This window comes from Pseudophryne corroboree, chromosome 2 (assembly GCF_028390025.1).
Source record: "Pseudophryne corroboree isolate aPseCor3 chromosome 2, aPseCor3.hap2, whole genome shotgun sequence".
Taxonomy (NCBI): domain Eukaryota; kingdom Metazoa; phylum Chordata; class Amphibia; order Anura; family Myobatrachidae; genus Pseudophryne; species Pseudophryne corroboree.
In genome coordinates this window covers 709,797,759-709,817,481 of record NC_086445.1, presented here as the reverse complement: position 1 = coordinate 709,817,481, position 19,723 = coordinate 709,797,759, and the positions used below count along the sequence as shown (strand labels likewise).

At 49.2% G+C, this 19,723-nt stretch overlaps 1 long non-coding RNA gene across 2 annotated transcripts in view; it reads right to left on the bottom strand.

The window, feature by feature from the left end:
* The window catches only part of LOC135051124 (uncharacterized), a 72,836-nt gene extending 54,599 nt beyond the window's left edge, over window positions 1-18,237 (bottom strand). The window contains exon 1 of one of the 2 annotated variants that reach the window (XR_010242052.1): window positions 17,655-18,237. This is a non-coding gene — a long non-coding RNA (uncharacterized LOC135051124). The remainder of the gene's footprint in view (window positions 1-17,654) is intronic. The other variant, XR_010242053.1, reaches the window with a different exon arrangement.
* Between the last annotated feature and the right edge of the window lie 1,486 nt (window positions 18,238-19,723).

Below are 19,723 nucleotides of genomic sequence, written 5' to 3'. Positions count from 1 at the left end.
GGTGACACTGGAGAGAGGTAGAGGGTGACAATGGGAGGGAGTAGATGATGAGCAAAGGCAGAGGGTGACAGGGAGAGGCAGTAGGTGACAAGGAGAGGGTGACAGGTGGTAAGAGACAAGTGAGAGGAAAAAGGCAGAATGCTGGCATAGGTAAGAAAAGGGATGAGAGGCTGACTTTGGCATGAACAGATAGAGAATGATTAAAAAATAGAATCACACAAAGAAACTTACCTGTTGGAGGAGGAGAAGTTGACATGGGATCAGGGGCAGTCAGCAAAGTGTGTGGTATTGGGTGACCTCTGCCTGCTGTTTCCTTCCCAGCTTATATAGGGACCGGAATCATGATGTGGTACCCAAGCTAGTAGCTTGGTCGGATATTTGGCCAGGCAGGCAGTTAATCCTACAGGGCTCACATAGTCGACTGGGAGCTGCAATGGCCAATTGTGATGTCACATGCACCATGCTGTGTATTGGTGGAGTGGAGGAGGCAGAGCCACATATACAGTATGGGAAAGGACTGGGCTCGAAGAGGAGAGCATGATGCAGAATGGCAGCACATGCAGGAAGGAAATGCACTGTGCACCCTAGACGCTGCCTGGCCAATCACACTGCACACACTCTCACAAGCACACAGTCGGCCGGGCCACTTCTTCTACCTCTCTTATGGCCACCAGACATGCAATGCAGCATGTGGCCCGTATGAAATACCTCCAATCAAAATCCTGACGGTCGAAATCCCGACAGCAATTGACCAATGATCAAAATCCTGACAAGGTCAAAATCCCGACATGGACAAAATAGCGACATTTAAAATACCGACAAGGTCAAAATACCGACATGTAAAATGCCGACAGGTAAAAATACCGACATGCATTTTTCGTTGTTTTTTTGTCAGTACGTCGACATGGACACCATAGAAGTGTACCACGTACCCTCACTGCGCTCGCCATGCTTTGGGCACGGTGTCTGATAATTGATTAGAAGGGTTATTATATACAGCTGTGGATTTATCTTCATGGTATCCCCTTCCCATGTACTTCCTGTGTTGGACCAAGCCGTTTCTTCTGTATACTTGTTATCGTATTTGCGAAAAATCAATAAAATGTATTTTCAAAAATAAAATAAAAACTGTACTGGCCTGGAGGGCATATCCATCCCCTGCTTCCTTGGCCTAGTCCCAGGGCCGTAACTTGGTGTGTGCCAGCGGTGCCTGGCACATAGCGCATGTGCACTGTGGGCGCAGGACCACCAGCACAACCCGCAGGGCCGCTTCACTACTGCCTATTGTAAAATACAACTCCATAGCCACTGCCACTAGCTGGAGCGCTGCCCGCGGTGAGGTGCGCCGCCCAGCTCCTAGCCGGGCAGTGCAGCAGCTGTCCATCCACAGGCTCCGCCCCCTCTTCGGCTTCAGCTATTTTGTCCCCGTGAGTGGGCATCCGAAGTCCCGCCCTCACTCCTCCTGCACTGCAACCATGCCTGTAGCATGGAGATAGGGTGCACTCTCTCCTTAGTCCCCCTCTCTGGCTGCAGCTACAGTAACTATCTTGTCCTAGTGAGTGGGCAGCCTAAGCCCCGCCCACTCCCTCCTGCACCAGCAACCATGCCTGTAGCATGGAGATAGTGTGTGCCCTCTCCCTAGTCCCCCTCTTTAGCTGCAGCTATCTTGTCCCCGTGAGTGGGCAGCTGAAGCCATGCCCACTCACTTCTCCTGCCCAGAATCCATGCCTGTAGCATGGAGAGACAGTGTGCTTCCTGTGGGCCCCCCCCCCCCCCCAGCGCATCCAGTAGTGTGTGGTCTGGAGAGGGACACTTGCAGGAAACAGAAGCCAGCAGCTGACTGTCAGTGCAGATGGGACAAGCTATTGTATCGTGTAATGTGGCTGACGGTCACTACTGTGTCATGTAATGTGGCTGGCGGTCGCTACTGTGTTGTATAATGTGACTGACGGTCGCTACTGTGTCGTGTAGGTGTGACTGACGGTCGCTACTGTGTCGTGTAATGTGACTGACGGTCGCTCTGTGTCGTGAAATGTGACTAATGGACACTACTGTTCTTGGTAATGTGACTGACGGATGCTACTGTGTGGTGTAATGTGACTGACGGACGCTACTGTGTCATGTAATGTGACCGACGGACGCTACTGTATGGTGTAATGTGACTAACGTATGTTACTGTGTGGTGCAATGTGAATTGGTACTATTCTGTGGTCACACCCCTTCCCCGTAAAGCCACGTCCAGAGCCGGCGCTACCCGCTCAGCAAGGTCTGCAAAGCAGGGAGGCGCCACTCTGGAGAGGCGCTCTCCCCACTCTGCTACTTTGCTGATGCGCCGTGTTTCTGCTGGCTGCCGCACCACCTGTCACACTGTGACAGGCAACGGCGCCGCAAATGTGAACAGAAGCTCTTCTGCCACTCAGCGTGATCTCCTCCTGTGAGTCAGGCTCCCACCCTCTCTCCTCCTTGCTCCTCCTCTCTGCTCATGTCTGCTGGAACACAGGCAGCAACGTCGCCTCCCCAAACTCCTCTCTTCTCTCCCCTGCTTCACCGAAGACTCGCCAGTCTTCAGCACCGCCCCCCTCTCTCCCCTCCCGTCAGTGCTGGATTCAGAGAGGGGACACAGGAAGTCACATGATGTACAAGTGACTGTGCAGTGTGCACTGTCTGGAGGAGCAAGGCAAGCTGTCATCATGAGAAAAGGAGCAGCCAGCCTGTAGCAGCCCGTATCTCTAGCAACAAGCCACAGAAGAGCTGAGACAGGTAACTTCTGCTGCAGATAAACAGAGGGGGGGTACCTATTCATGTGTCTGGGGGGGGTGGGGGTGGTAGTAGTATCCTATTTGTGTGTCTGGGGACGGGGGGGTGTAATATCCTATTCATGTGTCTGGGGAGGGGGGGGGTAGTATCCTATTTGTGTGTCTGGGGACGGGGGGGTGTAATATCCTATTCATGTGTCTGGGGAGGGAGGGGGGGTAGTATCCTATTTGTGTGTCTGGGGACGGGGGGGTGTAATATCCTATTCATGTGTCTGGGGAGGGAGGGGGGGTAGTATCCTAATTGTGTGTGTGGGGACAGGGGGGTGTAATATCCTATTCATGTGTCTGGGGAGGGAGGGGGGTAGTATCCTATTTGTGTGTCTGGGGACGGGGGGGTGTAATATCCTATTCATGTGTCTGGGGGGGGGGGGGTGGTAGTATCCTATTTGTGTGTCTGGGGACGGGGGGGGGTGTAATATCCTATTCATGTGTCTGGGGGGGGGGGTAGTATCCTATTTGAGTGTCTGGGGACGGGGGGGGTGTAATATCCTATTCATGTGTCTGGGGAGGGAGGGGGGTAGTATCCTATTTGTGTGTCTGGGGACGGGGGGGTGTAATATCCTATTCATGTGTCTGGGGGGGGTGTGGTAGTATCCTATTTGTGTGTCTGGGGACGTGTAACATCCTATTCATGTGTCTGGGGAGGGAGGGGTGTAGTATCCTATTTGTGTGTCTGGGGACGGGGGGGTGTAATATCCTATACATGTGTCTGGGGAGGGAGGGGTGTAGTATCCTATTTGTGTGTCTGGGGACGGGGGGGTGTAATATCCTATTCATGTGTCTGGGGAGGGAGGGGGGGTAGTATCCTATTTGTGTGTCTGGGGACGGGGGGGTGTAATATCCTATTCATGTGTCTGGGGAGGGAGGGGTGTAGGATCCTATTTGTGTGTCTGGGGACGGGGGGGTGTAATATCCTATTCATGTGTCTGGGGAGGGAGGGGTGTAGTATCCTATTTGTGTGTCTGGGGACGGGGGGGTGTAATATCCTATTCATGTGTCTGGGGAGGGAGGGGTGTAGTATCCTATTTGTGTGTCTGGGGACGGGGGGGTGTAATATCCTACTCATGTGTCTGGGGAGGGAGGGGGGTAGTATCCTATTTGTGTGTCTGGGGACGGGGGGGGTGTAATATCCTATTCATGTGTCTGGGGAGGGAGGGGGGTAGTATCCTATTTGTGTGTCTGGGGACGGGGGGGTGTAATATCCTATTCATGTGTCTGGGGAGGGAGGGGGGTAGTATCCTATTTGTGTGTCTGGGGACGGGGGGGTGTAATATCCTATTCATGTGTCTGGGGAGGGAGGGGGGTAGTATCCTATTTGTGTGTCTGGGGACGGGGGGGTGTAATATCCTATTCATGTGTCTGGGGAGGGAGGGGGGGTAGTATCCTATTTGTGTGTCTGGGGAGCGAGGGGGGTAGTATCCTATTCGTGTGTCTGTAGAGGGGGGGTAGTATCCTGTTCGTGTGGGCGGGAAGGGGGGCTGGTATGATATTCGTGTGTGTAATCTGACACCCGTACGTGGACGTGTGGTGAGATAAATGGCTCAGCTAGTACCAGCATTGGCGTTTCTATAATGGGTGCAATGTGTGCGGTGCACATGGGCCCCTGAGTCCAGGGGGGCCCACACCGCACACATTGCACCCATTTAAATACTTACCTTACCGGAGTCCAGTGGCGGGCGCAGCATTGACGAGGGAAAGTAGACTCCAGCACAATGCCAGAGTTTACAGTGCCGTTCAGAGGAGGGGGCCCACCCGGAGGTGCACACGGGCCCCCTCCTCTGTAGAAACACCCCTGAGTACCAGAGCAAGGTTTACACAGAATATATGAGCTCAAGGGTATTATACACGGGTGCAGCAATATATACTGCTGGAAATTTGTGAGTTTTGATCAGAGATGTGCAGATAAGGTAAGCAGGGGAGGCACTGTCTAAATTCTTAGAATAATACACAAAGATATTTCTTATCTTATTTGTATTTTTCATGTACTTTGTATAGTCAAACCTTTGTCTTATACGTTAGTATGACAGGAAAGGCTCTGCCCTCCTGCCTCACCTCTCTGCACGTCACTGCCTCCCCATCACCTATCTCTCCTGTTACCCATTGATTCTCACCATTTCCCTGTCACCTCTCTCTCCTGTCACCTACTAACTCTCACCCTCTCCCTGTCACCCTCTCTTTTCACCCTCTGCTGGTCACTCTCTACCTCTCATTGTCACCTTCCGCCTCTCACTGGCATCCATTGCCTCTCCCAGCGTCACTCTATGCCCATCTCCCACTGCTCCCTGCCGCTACCCCCTCCATGTCACTTCTCTCTCCTGTCATCCTCTCTCTGTCACACACTGACTCTCACCCTCTCCCCATCACCCAATCACTCTTTTCACATTTTAATAGGCCCAAATGTTTTAAGCCTTAAAAGTGATTATGTGGAGATGGATAAAGTGTGATAAAGTACCAGACAACCAGCTCTTAACTCTCATTTTTCAAACACAGCCTGTAACATCTCAATTAGGAAGCTGATTGGCTGGTTCTTTAGCCGTCTCCACATTATCACCTTTTAAGGCTTAATAAATTTGGGCCAATGACTATGATGCGGCTGTTGGAGGGCGCAAAATGTACAGTTTGCAGGAGGGCGCCGAACACCCTAGCACCGGCCCTGGCCACGTCCCTATATTTTTGACGCACGCCTTTGGTGCACACTGCCCTATTTTAAGTATGGAGAGGGGGGCATCAATTTTCTTTTTGGCACAGGGCACCAAAATGTCTAGTTACAGCACTGCCTAGTCCACTCCACTCTAAGGGGAGGGAAGACCTGTCTCAAGGAATCAGGAGTATACCAAAACTTTAGATATGGCTGACAATAACTGTTGTCATGTTTGTTCTGGCTCCTTTGTCAGAGTATGTGTTTAAAGGGGTTGAGCATGAAATTCTGACAGTCTAAATTGCAGCACTCAGAATACTGACAGCAGCATTCGGATGCTCAGAATCTCAACACATTTTACTAAATCTGCTAACCCTTCTCCTTACCCTACCCCTAACCCTCCCCTCTTGCAGCCAAATCCTAATCCAACACTAGTGCCTAAACACCCTAAACACCCCCCCCCCCCCCATGTAATTAAAACATAATAATAGTTAAATCACAGAATATTATACATAATGCAATAATACAAAATACTGCATATTCATATGCAATCCTTTTCAATGTCTATTTTAAAGGAACAGTATGTGCATGTAACCTGAATAGGATTGCATATGACTGTAATACTGAAAGGCTGCTAATAAAAAGAAGAAAAAATTATTACAGTGCTTGCCTTTGGTAGATACAAAATAAGGATTTTGTAACAGCAGAACAAAGAACAGTCTTTAGCAAACTTTTAACTATATTATTTAAAATGGTACTACAGGTTGAGTATCCCATATCCAAATATTCCGAAATACGGAATATTCCGAAATACAGACTTTTTGGAGTGAGATAGTGAAACCTTTGTTTTTTGATGGCTCAATGTACACAAACTTTGTTTAATACACAAAGTTATTAAAAATATTGTATTAAATGACCTTCAGGCTGTGTGTAAAAGGTGTATATGAAATATAAATGAATTGTGTGAATATACACACACTTTGTTTAATGCACAAAGTTATAAAAAATATTGGCTAAAATGACCTTCAGGCTGTGTGTATAAGGTGTATATGAAACATAAATGCATTCTGTGCTTAGATTTAGGTCCCATCACTATGATATCTCATTATGCTATGCAATTATTCCAAAATACGGAAAAATCCGATATCCAAAATACCTCTGGTCCCAAGCATTTTGGATAAGGGATACTCAACCTGTACTACCCCTAACGTGATGTATACTGTATAAGTGATTCATATATTTATTGTAGAGGTTATTTGGGGTGTTGTTTTTTTTTTTTTTTTTTTTTGCATTATGTACAATATTCTGTGCTTTAACTGTTTTGTGCTTAATTTTTATTATTATTATTAATTACATGCTTATTGCCTTTTAAATGTTCTTGCTAGAATAAACCTTTAAATGCATACTCTGTGACTTTCTGAAAAGGGTCACAGTATCTGCCGGCAGCAGAGAGTAGATCCCCCCATAATATCAAAAAGAGGGAGCACAGAACACATTTCATCCCCACAGGACTGATAATGACAGCGGAAAGGATTGTGGGTTGCAAGTATGTGTGCAGCTGATCGCCCTGCCCAGCACTGTCACCCCAGCGCCAATGCGGAGCACTGTACCCCTAATGCCGCTGCAGAGCACTGTATACCTGGCAGCAGGGCCAGATTAACAATGGGGCAGATGGAGCTACAGCTCCAGGCCCCGGATAAAAATAGGCCAATTACCATGAAGGCATGATGATGATTAATTGCCCAGATGGACTTATTGTTGCCATAAATCACAAGAATTAAAATAATATTTCCAATTTCCTCACAAAGTAATTCTGTTTTTCTGCTTTTACATATTTTGGGAGCTATTGGGGCTTATAGTGTAGGGAGTGTACATGTTAGCATGGCACTGGCCACAACCACACAGCATCAGCAACACCTCCTCAACTTTTCACAATATGCTCTAGATCATTTTCAGCCCCAGGCCCTTGTGGACATTAATCCGGCCCTGAGTTACATGTGTAAGCGTAACTGGTACAGAGTGCTTTTCTTTGTGGAGGCTATTGTGTTTTTTTTTCCCCGTGGTGTTCAATGCTTTTTTCCCTGTCAGGAGCTATGTGTTTGTGTGTATATATAGGGGAAGGGGGGGGGGGCACCGTGACGTGTGCTTGCTCCGGGAGCCATGGCTACATGCTACAACTCTGGCTATGATTCGAGTAATACAGGGAGGATATTTATAACTTATGAGTGTCATCTTTATATTATTCATACCATCTTTGTGGTGTTCTAGTCATCTTTGTGGTAAATCACACTACCAAATCATATATGTGTGTAAATCTGGCTCTGATACTGGCCACTACCTCACCAGCCATTGACCCCAGCACACCTCACTCCTCACCAGTGGCGTGCGGTGAGGTCAGTGGCTGGTGAGGCACTGCAGCTGGGGAAGCTCAGTTGCTGGTGCGGAAAGGTAGGGGAGTGGGGATATGGTCCCACATGTCTGCTGTAAACACACAATGTCCTCCTAAAGTTGTTATGCCAAATGGTATAGCAAATGCACATCCCACTTATATTTGGGGTAAATCAGTCATTGATGTTAGTAAATAGAAGTGCTGGTATGTAAAATTAAAGTAGAGAGAAGGAATAGCGGAAGACAGGAGAGAGAAGGAATAGTGGAGACGGGAGAGAGGAGGAATAGTGGGAGATGGGAGAGGTAGAGAGGAGGAATACTGGGAGATGGGAGAGGTAAAGAGGAGGAATACTGGGAGATAGGAGAGGTAGAGAGGAAGAATAGTGGGAGATGGGAGAGGTAGAGAGGAGGAATAGTGGGAGATGATAGTGGTAGAGAGGAGGAATAGTGGGAGAGATAGAGAGGAGGAATAGTGGGAGATGGGAGAGGTAGAGAGGAGGAATAGTGGGAGATGATAGTGGTAGAGAGGAGGAATAGTGGGAGAGATAGAGAGGAGGAATAGTGGGAGATGATGGTGGTAGAGAGGAGGAATAGCGGGAAATGGGAGAGATAGAGAGGAGGAATACTGGGAGATAGGAGAGATAGAGAGGAAGAATAGTGGGAGATGGGAGAGATAGAGAGGAGGAATAGTGGGAGATGGGAGAGATAGAGAGGAGGAATAGTGGGAGATAGGAGAGGTAGAGAGGAGGAATAGTGGGAGATGATAGTGGTAGAGAGGAGGAATAGTGGGAGAGCTAGAGAGGAGGAATAGTGGGAGATGGAGAGGTAGAGAGGAGGAATAGTGGGAGATGATGGTGGTAGAGAGGAGGAATAGCGGGAGAGATAGAGGGGAGGAATAGTGGGAGATGGGAGAGGTAGAGAGGAGTAATAGTGGGAGATAGGAGAGGTAGAGAGGAGGAATAGTGGGAGATGATGGTGGTAGAGAGGAGGAATAGTGGGAGAGATAGAGAGGAGGAATACTGGGAGATAGGAGAGATAGAGAGGAAGAATAGTGGGAGATGGGAGAGGTAGAGAGGAGGAATAGTGGGAGATAGGAGAGGTAGAGAGGAGGAATAGTGGGAGATGATAGTGGTAGAGAGGAGGAATAGTGGGAGATGATAGTGGTAGAGAGGAGGAATAGTGGGAGAGATAGAGAGGAGGAATAGTGGGAGATGGGAGAGGTAGAGAGGAGGAATAGTGGGAGATGGGAGAGGTAGAGAGGAGGAATACTGGGAGATGGGAAAGGTAGAGAGGAGGAATACTGGGAGATGGGAGAGGTAGAGAGGATAAATACTGGGAGATGGGAGAGGTAGAGAGGAGGAATAGTGGGAGATGGGAGAGGTAGAGAGGAGGAATAGTGGGAGATGGTAGTGGTAGAGAGGAGGAATAGTGGGAGATGGTAGTGGTAGAGGAGGAATAGTGGGAGAGATAGAGAGGAGGAATAGTGGGAGATGGGAGAGGTAGAGAGGAGGAATAGTGGGAGATGGAAGAGGTAGAGAGGAGGACTAGTGGGAGAGGTAGAGAGGAGGAATAGTGGGAGATGGGAGAGGTATAGAGGAGGAATAGTGGGAGATGGGAGAAGTAGAGAGGAGGAATAGTGGGAGATGGTAGAGGTAGAGAGGAGGAATAGCGGGAGACAGGAGAGAGGAGGAATAGTGGAGACAGGAGAGAGGAGGAATACTGGGAGATGGGAGAGGTAGAGAGGAGGAATAGTGGGAGATGGGAGAGGTAGAGAGGAGGAATAGTGGGAGATGGGAGAGGTAGAGAGGAGGAATAGTGGGAGATGGTAGTGGTAGAGAGGAGGAATAGTGGGAGATGGTAGTGGTAGAGGAGGAATAGTGGGAGAGATAGAGAGGAGGAATAGTGGGAGATGGGAGAGGTAGAGAGGAGGAATAGTGGGAGATGGAAGAGGTAGAGAGGAGGACTAGTGGGAGAGGTAGAGAGGAGGAATAGTGGGAGATGGGAGAGGTATAGAGGAGGAATAGTGGGAGATGGGAGAAGTAGAGAGGAGGAATAGTGGGAGATAGTAGAGGTAGAGAGGAGAAATAGCGGGAGATGGGAGAGGTAGAGAGGAGGAATAGTGGGAGATGGGAGAGGTAGAGAGGAGGAATAGCGGGAGACAGGAGAGAGGAGGAATAGTGGAGACGGGAGAGAGGAGGAATAGTGGGAGATGGGAGAGGTAGAGAGGAGGAATAGTGGGAGATGGTAGTGGTAGAGAGGAGGAATAGTGGGAGATGGTAGTGGTAGAGGAGGAATAGTGGGAGAGATAGAGAGGAGGAATAGTGGGAGATGGGAGAGGTAGAGAGGAGGAATAGTGGGAGATGGAAGAGGTAGAGAGGAGGACTAGTGGGAGAGGTAGAGAGGAGGAATAGTGGGAGATGGGAGAGGTATAGAGGAGGAATAGTGGGAGATGGGAGAAGTAGAGAGGAGGAATAGTGGGAGATGGGAGAGGTAGAGAGGAGGAATAGTGGGAGATGGGAGAGGTAGAGAGGAGAAATAGCGGGAGATGGGAGAGGTAGAGAGGAGGAATAGTGGGAGATGGTAGTGGTAGAGAGGAGGAATAGTGGGAGAGGTAGAGAGGAGGAATAGTGGGAGATGGTAGTGGTAGAGGAGGAATAGTGGGAGAGATAGAGAGGAGGAATAGTGGGAGATGGGAGAGGTAGAGAGGAGGAATAGTGGGAGATGGAAGAGGTAGAGAGGAGGACTAGTGGGAGAGGTAGAGAGGAGGAATAGTGGGAGATGGGAGAGGTAGAGAGGAGAAAATAAGAATTTACTTACCGATAATTCTATTTCTCGGAGTCCGTAGTGGATGCTGGGGTTCCTGAAAGGACCATGGGGAATAGCTGCTCCGCAGGAGACAGGGCACAAAAAGTAAAGCTTTTCCAGATCAGGTGGTGTGCACTGGCTCCTCCCCCTATGACCCTCCTCCAGACTCCAGTTAGGTACTGTGCCCGGACGAGCGTACACAATAAGGGAGGATTTTGAATCCCGGGTAAGACTCATACCAGCCACACCAATCACACCGTACAACTTGTGATCTAAACACAGTTAACAGTATGATAACAGAGGAGCCTCTGAAAGATGGCTCCCTAAACAATAACCCGAATTAGTTAACAATAACTATGTACAAGTATTGCAGATAATCCGCACTTGGGATGGGCGCCCAGCATCCACTACGGACTCCGAGAAATAGAATTATCGGTAAGTAAATTCTTATTTTCTCTATCGTCCTAGTGGATGCTGGGGTTCCTGAAAGGACCATGGGGATTATACCAAAGCTCCCAAACGGGCGGGAGAGTGCGGATGACTCTGCAGCACCGAATGAGAGAACTCCAGGTCCTCCTTTGCCAGGGTATCAAATTTGTAGAATTTTACAAACGTGTTCTCCCCTGACCACGTAGCTGCTCGGCAGAGTTGTAATGCCGAGACCCCTCGGGCAGCCGCCCAAGATGAGCCCACCTTCCTTGTGGAATGGGCCTTAACAGATTTAGGCTGTGGCAGGCCTGCCACAGAATGTGCAAGTTGAATTGTGTTACAAATCCAACGAGCAATCGACTGCTTAGAAGCAGGCGCACCCAACTTGTTGGGTGCATACAGTATAAACAGCGAGTCAGATTTTCTGACTCCAGCCGTCCTTGAAATGTATATTTTTAAAGCTCTGACAACGTCCAACAACTTGGAGTCCTCCAAGTCGCTTGTAGCCGCAGGCACTACAATAGGCTGGTTCAGGTGAAACGCTGATACCACCTTAGGGAGAAAATGCGGACGCGTCCGCAGCTCTGCCCTATCCGAATGGAAAATTAAATAAGGGCTTTTATAAGATAAAGCCGCCAGTTCAGATACTCTCCTGGCGGACGCCAGGGCCAGTAACATAGTCACTTTCCATGTGAGATATTTCAAATCCACATCTTTTAGTGGTTCAAACCAATGGGATTTGAGGAAATCTAAAACTACATTTAGATCCCACGGTGCCACCGGAGGCACCACAGGAGGCTGTATATGCAGTACTCCCTTGACAAAAGTCTGGACCTCAGGAACTGAGGCCAATTCTTTTTGGAAGAATATTGACAGGGCCGAAATTTGAACCTTAATAGATCCCAATTTGAGACCCATAGACAATCCTGATTGCAGGAAATGTAGGAAACGACCCAGTTGAAATTCCTCCGTCGGAGCACTCCGATCCTCGCACCACGCAACATATTTCCGCCAAATGCGGTGATAATGCTTCGCGGTGACTTCCTTTCTTGCCTTAATCAAGGTAGGAATGACTTCTTCTGGAATGCCTTTTCCTTTTAGGATCTGGCGTTCAACCGCCATGCCGTCAAACGCAGCCGCGGTAAGTCTTGGAATAGACACGGTCCCTGCTGAAGCAGGTCCTGTCTTAGAGGTAGAGGCCACGGATCGTCCGTGACCATCTCTTGAAGTTCCGGGTACCAAGACCTTCTTGGCCAATCCGGAGCCACTAGTATCGTTCTTACTCCGCTTTGCCTTATGATTCTCAATACCTTTGGTATGAGAGGCAGAGGAGGAAACACATACACCGACTGGTACACCCAAGGTGTTACCAGCGCGTCCACAGCTATTGCCTGCGGATCTCTTGACCTGGCGCAATACCTGTCCAGTTTTTTGTTGAGGCGAGACGCCATCATGTCCACCATTGGTCTTTCCCAACGGTTTATTAGCATGTGGAAAACTTCTGGATGAAGTCCCCACTCTCCCGGGTGAAGATCGTGTCTGCTGAGGAAGTCTGCTTCCCAGTTGTCCACTCCCGGGATGAACACTGCTGACAGTGCTATCACGTGATTCTCCGCCCAGCGAAGGATCCTGGCAGCTTCTGCCATTGCACTCCTGCTTCTTGTGCCGCCCTGTCTGTTTACATGGGCGACTGCCGTGATGTTGTCCGACTGGATCAACACCGGTCTTCCTTGAAGCAGAGGTTCCGCCTGGCTTAGAGCATTGTAGATTGCTCTTAGTTCCAGAATGTTTATGTGAAGAGACTTTTCCAGGCTCGACCACACTCCCTGGAAGTTTCTTCCTTGTGTGACTGCTCCCCAGCCTCTCAGGCTGGCGTCCGTGGTCACCAGGATCCAATCCTGTATGCCGAATCTGCGGCCCTCCAATAGATGAGCCCTCTGCAACCACCACAGAAGAGATACCCTTGTCCTTGGAGACAGGGTTATCCGCAGGTGCATCTGAAGATGCGACCCTGACCATTTGTCCAACAGATCCCTTTGGAAAATTCTTGCATGGAATCTGCCGAATGGAATTGCTTCGTAAGAAGCCACCATTTTTCCCAGGACTCTTGTGCATTGATGTACAGACACCTTTCCTGGTTTTAGGAGATTCCTGACCAGGTCGGATAACTCCTTGGCTTTTTCCTCGGGAAGAAAAACCTTTTTCTGAACCGTGTCCAGAATCATCCCTAGGAACAGCAGACGAGTTGTCGGCATTAATTGGGATTTTGGAATATTCAGAATCCATCCGTGCTGCTTTAGCACCTCTTGAGATATTGCTAATCCCATCTCTAGCTGTTCTCTGGACCTTGCCCTTATTAGGAGATCGTCCAAGTATGGGATAATTAATACGCCTTTTCTTCGAAGAAGAATCATCATCTCGGCCATTACCTTTGTAAAGATCCGAGGTGCCGTGGACAAACCAAACGGCAGCGTCTGAAACTGATAGTGACAGTTTTGTACAACGAACCTGAGGTACCCCTGGTGTGAGGGGTAAATTGGAACGTGGAGATACGCATCCTTGATGTCCAAGGATACCATAAAGTCCCCTTCTTCCAGGTTCGCTATCACTGCTCTGAGTGACTCCATCTTGAACTTGAACTTCTTTATGTACAGGTTCAAGGACTTCAGATTTAGAATAGGCCTTACCGAGCCATCCGGCTTCGGTACCACAAATAGAGTGGAATAATACCCCTTCCCTTGTTGTAGAAGAGGTACCTTGACTATCACCTGCTGAGAGTACAGCTTGTGAATGGCTTCCAAAACCGTCTCCCTTTCGGAAGGGGACGTTGGTAAAGCAGACTTCAGGAAACGGCGAGGTGGATCTGTCTCTAATTCCAACCTGTACCCCTGAGATATTATCTGCAAGATCCAGGGATCTACCTGCGAGTGAGCCCACTGCGCGCTGTAATTTTTGAGACGACCTCCCACCGTCCCCGAGTCCGCTTGAGAAGCCCCAGCGTCATGCTGAGGCTTTTGTAGAAGCCGGGGAGGGCTTCTGTTCCTGGGAAGGAGCTGACTGTTGCTGTTTCTTCCCTCGACCTCTGCCTCGTGGCAGATATGAATAGCCCTTTGCTCTCTTATTTTTAAAGGAACGAAAGGGCTGCGGTTGAAAAGTCGGTGCCTTTTTCTGTTGGGGAGTGACTTGAGGTAGAAAGGTGGATTTCCCGGCTGTAGCCGTGGCCACCAAATCTGATAGACCGACTCCAAATAACTCCTCCCCTTTATACGGCAAAACTTCCATATGCCGTTTTGAATCCGCATCGCCTGTCCACTGTCGCATCCATAAAGCTCTTCTGGCCGAAATGGACATAGCACTTACCCTTGATGCCAGTGTGCAGATATCCCTCTGTGCATCACGCATATAAAGAAATGCATCCTTTATTTGTTCTAACGACAGTAAAATATTGTCCCTGTCCAGGGTATCAATATTTTCAATCAGGGACTCTGACCAAACTACCCCAGCACTGCACATCCAGGCAGACGCTATAGCTGGTCGTAGTATAACACCTGCATGTGTGTATATACTTTTTTGGATATTTTCCATCCTCCTATCTGATGGATCTTTAAGTGCGGCCGTCTCAGGAGAAGGTAACGCCACTTGTTTTGATAAGCGTGTTAGCGCCTTGTCCACCCTAGGAGGTGTTTCCCAGCGCTCCCTAACCTCTGGCGGGAAAGGGTATAATGCCAATAATTTCTTTGAAATTATCAGCTTTTTATCAGGGGCAACCCACGCTTCATCACACACGTCATTTAATTCTTCTGATTCAGGAAAAACTATAGGTAGTTTTTTCACACCCCACATAATACCCTGTTTAGTGGTACCTGTAGTATCAGCTAAATGTAACGCCTCCTTCATTGCCAAAATCATATAACGTGTGGCCCTACTGGAAAATACGGTTGATTGGTCACCGTCACCACTGGAATCAGTGCCTGTGTCTGGGTCTGTGTCGACCGACTGAGGCAAAGGGCGTTTTACAGCCCCTGACGGTGTCTGAGGCGCCTGGACAGGCACTAATTGATTGTCCGGCCGCCTCATGTCGTCAAACGACTGCTTAAGCGAGTTGACGCTATCCCGTAATTCCACAAATAAAGGCATCCATTCTGGTGTCGACCCCCTAGGAGGTGACATCCCCATATTTGGCAATTGCTCCGCCTCCACACCAATATCGTCCTCATACATGTCGACACACACGTACCGACACACAGCAGACACACAGGGAATGCTCTAAACGAAGACAGGACCCACTAGCCCTTTGGGGAGACAGAGGGAGAGTCTGCCAGCACACACCAAAAAGCGCTATATATGACAGGGATAGCCTTATAATAAGTGCTCCCTTATAGCTGCTTTATATATATCAAGATATTGCCATTAAATTTGCCCCCCCTCTCTGTTTTACCCTGTTTCTGTAGTGCAGTGCAGGGGAGAGACCTGGGAGCCGTCCTGACCAGCGGAACTGTGAGAGGAAATGGCGCCGTGTGCTGAGGAGATAGGCCCCGCCCCTTTTTCGGCGGGCTCGTCTCCCGCTATTTTGTGAATACAGGCAGGGGTTAAATATCTCCATATAGCCTCTGGGGGCTATATGTGAGGTATTTTTAGCCTTTTAATAGGTTTTCATTTGCCTCCCAGGGCGCCCCCCCCCCCAGCGCCCTGCACCCTCAGTGACTGCGTGTGAAGTGTGCTGAGAGGAAAATGGCGCACAGCTGCAGTGCTGTGCGCTACCTTTAGAAGACTGCAGGAGTCTTCAGCCGCCGATTCTGGACCTCTTCTTACTTCAGCATCTGCAAGGGGGGCGGCGGCGCGGCTCCGGTGACCATCCAGGCTGTACCTGTGATCGTCCCTCTGGAGCTGATGTCCAGTAGCCAAGAAGCCAATCCATCCTGCACGCAGGTGAGTTCACTTCTTCTCCCCTCTGTCCCTCGTTGCAGTGATCCTGTTGCCAGCAGGAATCACTGTAAAATAAAAAACCTAAGCTAAACTTTCTCTAAGCAGCTCTTTATGAGAGCCACCTAGAATTGCACCCTTCTTGGCCGGGCACAAAAATCTAACTGGAGTCTGGAGGAGGGTCATAGGGGGAGGAGCCAGTGCACACCACCTGATCTGGAAAAGCTTTACTTTTTGTGCCCTGTCTCCTGCGGAGCCGCTATTCCCCATGGTCCTTTCAGGAACCCCAGCATCCACTAGGACGATAGAGAAATAGCGGGAGATGGGAGAGGTAGAGAGGAGGAATAGTGGGAGATGGGAGAGGTAGAGAGGAGGAATAGCGGGAGACAGGAGAGAGGAGGAATAGTGGAGACGGGAGAGAGGAGGAATAGTGGGAGATGGGAGAGGTAGAGAGGAGGAATAGTGGGAGATGGGAGAGGTAGAGAGGAGAAATAGCGGGAGATGGGAGAGGTAGAGAGGAGGAAAAGTGGGAGATGGGAGAAGTAGAGAGGAGGAATAGTGGGAGATGGGAGAGGTAGAGAGGAGACAGGAGAGAGGAGGAATAGTGGAGACGGGAGAGAGGAGGAATACTGGGAGATGGGAGAGGTAGAGAGAAAGAATAGTGGGAGATGGGAGAGGTAGAGAGGAGGAATACTGGGAGATGGGAGAGGTAGAGAGGAGGAATAGTGGGAGATGGGAGAGGTAGAGAGGAGGAATAGTGGGAGATGGGAGAGGTAGAGAGGAGGAATAGTGGGAGATGGGAGAGGTAGAGAGGAGGAATAGTGGGAGAGGTAGAGAAGAGGAATAGTGGGAGACGGGAGAGCAGGAGAAGGCAGCACCAGGAGAGCTGTAATGTCACTCACAACTCCTCAGCTCCTCAACCCAGTGTGTTACCAAATATGTTGCTGTGCAAAGTGACGTCATGACACAGCCAAATTGTACAAAACCCGCACCCACAGAGCGCATCGCCAGGAGGTGTATCTGCTGCTTAACTGGACCAGACTGCCAGATGACCAGTGTGGCCCTGCTGGTAGACATAGGTGATAGGGCAATGGGCACAGGGCAATTATGCCCACTCTGCAGAACACTGTGTGGGTATACAGGACTGGCCCTGCAGCAGCAGCTGGGATGGGGGCTGCAGGATACATGGATTGCCGGCACTCTCAGACACCACCACTGCTGCCTCTCCATCTATGGGCTGCTGATGCTCCGTGACAAATTGCTAAGGGTGGGCTGCCTGATCACCGAGTCGACACTGTAAGGTACATGCACCCTGGAGGACCCTGTGGCACCCAGGCCGCTGTTGCAGATGGTGTCCTCAGTGCGGGTGATCAGGCTCTCAGGCTCCCTGGAGTTGTGGTCTAGTTTAATTACACGGAAGTGGGAAGCGCGGAGATAAACATGGCAGGCATGATTTGCGGGGTACATGGGGCAGTGGGACAAGGGAGGGTGGCCTCTGTGAAGCCATGTGCCATCTTGAAGTGCCAGGGTGCCAGGCCAGCTGCAGCACCCCATCACAGCCGCTGTCATTGTAACAGGCATGGGAGGGCAAAGTGTGCACACACAGTTACAACTTACACAAACATACTGTAGAGGGCCAAAAGCTAGTGCCTTACCTGTCAGTGCCCCCTGTTGTGATGTGGAGGATCATGCCCTCAGCCACCATCTTAATTCTGCCGAAGCTGCAGTCAGCCAGCAGCCTGGGCTGGGCTAGAAGAGTATGGAGCAGAGCCCCCAGGCATGGGAGTAGAGTACCGAGCACATTGATCCCTACACGTCCTGCTTTAAATCCGGCACTGGTGCTGCGGCCGGAGTCTGGTGCTAAGTGCCGGACGCCCACCTACCCGCTGTCTCTGATCCCCAGCCGCCTGCTGCAGACTGGGGGAACTGGGAACTCAGAGCCAGGGAGGCTGAGAGGCTGCTGCTGCTTCTGTGCTCTGGGTCACTGGGGGAGTACAGCACAGACACCCCGGCACCCAGTGAGGTCCTCTTCTGTCACCGCAGCTCAGGTATGGCAGTTGCATGTGAGAGGAGAAGGAATCGCGGCCGTTCCTCCCCCTCAGGTCGGACTGCACTTGGCAGCAGCTGTGCGTTACTGGGGGACGGGCAGGCGCATAATAAAATAATGTAAATAATAATTATTAGTGCTCCCCCCGCCCCGCTGCCCCCGGAATCGGCCAATCACATGAGATCAGTGACAGGGGCGTGCTTGCATGATAAGGGCTGTCAGCACGCCCCTGTCAAAGCGGCACTTCTTGAGGTGCCGCTTACAGGTTTTTTTCTCAATGGGTTATGACTGTCCGATGCTTGGCCCCGCCCCCCGCTTCCAGACCTTCATCACTGACAGCGGGAGGCACCACGAGCGGTGCCTCCAAAACACACTGACACTGTTTTTTAGTTGGTAAAAAATTATTAACATAATACAAAGGCTAAAGCAGATACTTGTGGCACAGAATATGTGTCATAAGTATCTTCTTTGTATTATTTGAATCATTGATGACAAGGGAGGCACTGCCTCCCCTGACTGCACGTCCCTGCTCCTCACTGATTGTACAGTAAGGAATGCAGAGAAAGGTATGCACTGTGAGGTAATATAATAGTGTAAACATGAATTATGGCATGCTATTCAGATAAAGGGGCAGGATAACTACTAATGGGATGGCAACAGGTACCCATCCTGCCATAAAAAGGTCATAAGTAGGCTCAGGCATAGCATGTGTAGCATGACGCATGACGGTGCTCTGTCTGTCATAGGTAGGGGCATTAAGGTGCTTGAATATAAAGGGGCATGAGTGGGCTCTGGAATATGAGTGAGCTCTATCTACAGTAGTATATGTTTGTGCAAGGGCATGAGGGGGCTTTGATGGTATATAAAAGGGTATGAGTGGGGTCTGTTTGACATATGTTTGCACATGAGAGGGCTCTGTCTGACATATGTTGGGTCATATGCCATATAACATGGGGGGGTCTGATGCAAAATTAAATAGGGCATGAGGGGGCAGAGAAGGTGGCATATAAAAGGTGCATGTAGATAGGTCAGATGACATAAAGGGATATGTGGAGGAGTCTTATGATAATGGCCTAAAATTTGTCAAATAATATGAGTCCATCTACTGCAATGTTGTCCACAACCACACATTCTGTCTGAGACTCTTAAAATAAAAAGATGGTAACCCAATTCTTAACGTGCACTGAGAAGATCACCTAGGACAAGGACAATTACTAAGCAGCGCATTTCCAAAGCTGATGATTGTCAATGTTTTACCTGCAGGATTTAAAATAGCAAAGTCTTGATAAATAAGCCCATTGCATTTAATATTACTGCAATTTTAAATCCTGCAGGCTAAACTACTAAAAATTGGTAAAAACCCTGCTGCTTGTTAAATATAACTCCTAGTCACATCAGTGTAAAAAAGCTAAAAATGTGCATTTATTTAAAAAATAATTCCTTTTTTTCTTCTTTAATAAAGTAAGGGAGATTTATAATAATTTATGAAGCCTTCACTGGACAATCACAGTTATAATGCCGAATTGTTGTCTTTTTAAATGGTTGCTTTTGAGCTGAGCCATTTTTTGCATAAAAACATTAAAAAGAGCAGCTACAGAAGCATAAATAAATAAACTACATTGTTCTGCATAAATAATACTGTATTTCAGCCGAATGTGAATAGCTTCACTTAGTGAC